Below are 5,423 nucleotides of genomic sequence, written 5' to 3'. Positions count from 1 at the left end.
TCGTGGCACCCCCCCTTGGCCTTTTTAGCATAAGTTACGCCAGGGGTTGCCCCTGATGCTTGTTACCATGCCGACAGTGGCTTATTTTTTTTCTGCCATGTTCTTAAATGAGCGCTGGTGTTTCCTGAATTACGTAACAGGTGTGACATTTATCCGAGAGCGGCAATCGACTGGAATTAATTAGAGGGCAACGTCGCTCAAAAACGAAGAAAACAGATTAAAAAATACATATATATATATAAAATTATTCTTTTCTGTCAGAAACTCCTTGATGGACTTTGGGGTAGAAATGAATTTTTCTTCTTTGAATGATTTTCACAGTTCTGGGGCACCGTGTGGAATCTTCGGAGGTAGTGGCAGAGCTGGAACAGAGGTGGGGTGACACCTCTGTTTCAGCAACTTCGATAATATCAGGACCAAGGTGCGAAGTTTGCAAACATTTTGCTGCATGTCAGTCGGACAAAGTCGACCCGGCAGTTTTTATTGTTTTTTTGTCTTCGAAAGCAGTATCAGATTATTCTGAAATTCTGGGACAGGTGTGTGAGGTTGATGAAGTCAAGGTGGCGCTTTTGAGGATACTTCCGGTGCCTTAACAATTAAGAATAAGGCAGCAGGTGTACCGTATCTTCCGTTACAACTCCGATGTTGCAATTCTTGCGGGATCGCTGCGTGAAAGAAGTTGTTGTTAGCGCGACAGAAGGATGGAGATTAGCGCCGCTGGGAGACTCGATAGCGGGGTGAGGAAACATGGTGGGTGGACGCGCGAGACACACCGAGGCAGCGGACCAGTCATCGAGTGAAGAGAAAACCCAACAGGAAAAAAAAAAACGTTGCCGCGATAGATACCTCTCGATAATGTAATTTAGCGGCAAGGAGGAGGCGGGTGGCGGAGACGACAAGTGACAGGAATAATTAATCCGCTCATGTCTGTTATGTCCGAGCTCTAAGAGAGCTTGATTGACAGGAGTAAGCAGCGAGAGGATGGAAATGGCGCTCCTTCAGATTAAATTAAAAGTAAGAGAGCTGAATATAGACACAGAAAGAAACTTTTACAACTGCTAATCTGTTGCCATGGCGAACAGCCGGCCAGCTGTGGTTTCTAATTCACTGGGAAGCCCCCGCAGCCTTTATTACAGTTACACCCACAGAGTTTGCTGCGGTCATCACTTTTGATCGGAGTTGCAAAAGTCCGGTCATTCGAAAGCCACTAACCAGCCTCTTTTATAGAGCTGATCATTTGAATCGGGTGTGTTGGAGTAAGGCGACATGTAAAATAGGCTGGATGGGGGCTCTCGAGGGCCGGATTTGGGCCCCCCTGCTTTGGATTAATAACTGTGGTGAAAACATTTGCCTGCGAAATGAACATTTTGGAAATACAATTTGGCCGTATCTTGATTCGGAATATTTCGGCAGTAAGAGTGACATTGATACTGAAATCCGTCATGCTTAAATTGCTTTCAAACACAGCCTAAAATTGAAATCGATCAAAATTTGAGATCAAGCAAAAACGTCACTGTAAGTGCGGACAACGCGCGCAGAGGCATGGCCTGAAAGAAGACGTTCGGGTTTAAACCGGGTGGCGGGGTTTGTAATCCTCCCATTCATGACACGATTGGGAGAGGTTTCGCAGAGGAGAGAGTAATGCAGCGAGACGACGACTGCTTAACCTGGGGTGGGGGGATCAAGCTGCTTTGAAGTCAAACCTTCCAGGCAGCGGAGGAGAGAAGAAAGCGCAAGGAAGCATAAGATGGCGAGACGCCATGCTACAGCCTGCAGATTCTGTAAGGTGTGAATTCAGAGATTTGCTTCGGAATACATGACACATGTTGGAAGGTGATTGCTGAAAACCTGCAAAGACACCATTTCAGTTGTCCTGAAACGTTACGGCTCAGCATTGCCAGCCTACCTTCTCCGGACATTCTTTGCTTTGTATGGTATTGCTATTGATCGGATCAATACAGTAATCCCTCGTTTATCGCGGTTCATGGGGACCAAAACCACCTGCGATAAACGAAAATCCGCGAAGTAGCGACCAATAAACATTAAAAAAAAATATATATATATTTTTTTTTTATGAATATGTTTGAAAAAATCCGCGATGCACTGAAGCCGCAATAAACGAACCGCGAAATAGCGAGGCATCACTGTATTCTGATTTCTCCGATGTCGTATTTTAAATGTTCTGCAAAGCGCTCTGTTGCCGCGGTTGCGAAAGCTCTCGAGAAATCAAGCTGTATTGTATTGTGTTGTATTGTATTCCCTTTAGCGTAGCTCCATCTAGTTGATGCATAACGCAACCACAGCCACGATTGTAGCTTCTATTCTATGCGCCTTATACTGCGGTGCGCCGTATATTTGAAAACAGTTTAAAAATCGGCCATTCATTAAAGTTGCACCTTATACAGTACTACCAAGCGCCTTATAGTGCGGAAAATACGGTACTTTGATGAATTACTTTATAAGTACCACTCTTGTCCCCAACATAAGAAGAAAACAAAGAAGTTCAGCTTTTATTCACTTTCTCATGGAATCACGTAGCTCGATCCAAACTTTTGCCTTTGCAAAGATAATCCACGTCACTTTTGATTGAACTTGTCAGAAGGCATTTCATCTGACGCGATTATTGTGCTCAATTTCCACTCATGTAACCTTTTCCTGTCGCTAAATTAGGAAACTAGGATCTGAGGAAAAGACGCTTTCAAGCAACTTGTTTTTCTTTTTCTTTTTTTTTTTTTTTTGGTTGGTCACACCATCCATCTCAGTTAAATTGCGCCCGCATGTATAATTCATGCCACTTCGGATCAAATATGCATCATTTTGACCAGCGGAAGAGGCAACGTTGCGACTTGGCACGAAGATTACAAAGAGAGGAACTGACGGTTTGAAGTGCGCCCATCCAACCGTATTGATGATTCTGTGGAGACAAAAAAAAAAATCGGACAAGATGAGCCTCGAGGTCGCTCCTTGCAGCAGCGCTGATTTAATTGGCTTGTTATGAGAGATGTGGGAGGCCTCGGCTTGATTGGTTGAGTGGGCAGATGAAGCCTGCAGCCACAGGAAGTACAGAAGGAAAGACTTTCATACACACAGACACTTTGGGGGGGGGGGGGTCTGATGGCGGTTAATTGCAACCTTACTAGCTCCTCGACGCTTCCACCACGACATGCAAGCTGATCTCACGGCGCCGTCTTCAGGAGGATCTCGGTTATCTTAAAGCGAGCGTCGAGGAGCGAGCATCACGGAGCCCACACGGAGGCGCTCTATTCGAGGAACCACTTTCACTTTTGCGCAAGTGTTGAAGCTCCCCTACAGTCGCGTATAAAAATGTGCGTGTGCCAGCACATTACCTTATATCATATTTGTCACAATTTAAAGAATTGGAGCAATTTGTTCGCTTGTGAAAGTGTATTTGATCCCGTTGAATTGGTTTTGTATTTGTTTTGGTTGAGTTAGTTTTGCACATTGGTGGTTTAAAATAATCCCATAAAAAAAAAAAAATCCATAATTTCATATCAAATTGGCAGAATCACACCATCTAAAATCCGCGTGTTATATGAAAAACGATACACGCACAAGCCGCGGGACAAACCCGAACGATGGAGATAATTCGAGCTGATTTGAATAACGCTCGTGTCGCTGCGCCCATGCGGCGCGTTATCACATTATCAAGAAACCTCTTTCGTCTCACACGATATGAGCCCCTTAGACTAGCAAAGTATAGCAAGCATCTCCCCCGGCATCATATCTATATTTAGACATTCAATAATATATTTATACAACAACCTTTATTTTATCCCCCAGTAGCTTGGAGAGAGAAAAAACAAAACAAAAACAAGCGCATCACACGCTGTTGACCTTTTCTGACGTGTCCGCGTTGTGCAACTGTGACTGACATCAACCTTTTGACTTGGGCAGGGGGTCCAAAACTGACTCCTCTGGCTGCCATGACAACCAACCTGGCACATACACACACACACACAGACACACACATGTGCGATACAGAACTGTCGCCTTGAGGGTCTTCCAGCCTAGCATCTTAATTGGTCTCGAGTCAGCACGAAGGGACAAGAAATGGCAGGAGTGTTTCACCCACGACGGCCACGTTCGAATCAATTAGAAGACGCCCATGTGGCCGTTCCTGGTCATCATTAAATGATCGTCAGTGCATTGACGCTTCAAGTTATTTAACTCTCAATTTGGGACTGAATTGTAGCATCGCCAGGTCATTCAAAAGGCAAACGGCCACTTTTTAACCACGGATGAGCGTTTACTTTTCCGAGTCCAAATATTTATCGGTTCTAGGGTTGGGATGTTGGACTGGTAGGGGTAGGAACTTATGTTAGAACTGGACAGGTATGACTATAAAGTTCTGTTAAGACATTTAGGGTAAGACAACCGTTGGTAATACGGTATATTAGGATAGGACAGGTGGAGTAGGAAGGTAGGCTAGGTCAGTGGGATAAAGCAGGTAATGTTTGGAGGGTAGTTTAGAACAGGACAGGTGGGTTTGGACAGGTAAGGGTCGAAAGGTCGGGTAGGACAGAACACTCAGGGGTAGGATGGTAGGTTAGGATGGGGGTCGATAAGATAGGACAGGACAGGTAGAATGAGCAGGGTGGGTGTGGGACAGGACAATAGGATCGGAAGATAGAACAGGATCGGTGGGCAATGACGAGTGGGTAGTCCTTATAATCCTAAATTTCTTCCATCCATCCATGCATCCATTTTCTACCGCTTACCCGGGGTTGGAATTTTTTTTTTTTTTACTCCAGAAAATGCCGCTTGCAAAGCCTTTTATCCAACCTTGTTTCCAAACTTTATTATTTCTGTTCAGAACTCATCTCAGGAGGGTAGAGCCATTTTTTTTCCGGGGTCGTCCCGCGGGCCCCCTGCCGGTGGGACATGCCCGCAACACCTCACCAGGGAGGCGTCCAGGGGGCATCCTAGTCATTGCCCGAGCCACCTCATCTGGCTCTTTTCGACGTGGTGGAGAAGCAGCTCGATCCTGAGCCTCTCCGGGATGACCGAGCTGCTCACCTGAATTTCGTCCCTCCAAATATCAGAATCTCTACATAATCATTTCTCTCTGACTACATAAGAGCACTCGGCTCATCTCAAATCCCGTCGCGATGTCGTTACCGAGCGGCTATTTAGTCAAAAATAGCGGTTTGCTTTCCCCTTTTCACAGCGGCGATTGCGGCGGCGGTTCGCCGCAACCTCTGCTGACGCGCTGAAGCAATTGCCCCCGTTTATTAGCCGAGCCGCACGTCAGCAGGGTGCCCCGCACGTCACCTTGCTGTTATTATCAGGAGAGATGAAAGAAAGAAATCACCTGTGGTCTCTCTGGGGAGCCGCACCAACGCTCTTCAAAGTCATTGATTTGCTATTGACGTGGCCCCTTCATCTGTTCTCAAGTCTCCCCC

The sequence above is a fragment of the Hippocampus comes genome, unplaced genomic scaffold, assembly GCF_001891065.2.
Source record: "Hippocampus comes isolate QL1 unplaced genomic scaffold, H_comes_QL1_v1.1 scaffold164, whole genome shotgun sequence".
Lineage (NCBI taxonomy): Eukaryota > Metazoa > Chordata > Actinopteri > Syngnathiformes > Syngnathidae > Hippocampus > Hippocampus comes.
Note: the sequence above shows the minus strand (reverse complement) of the source record.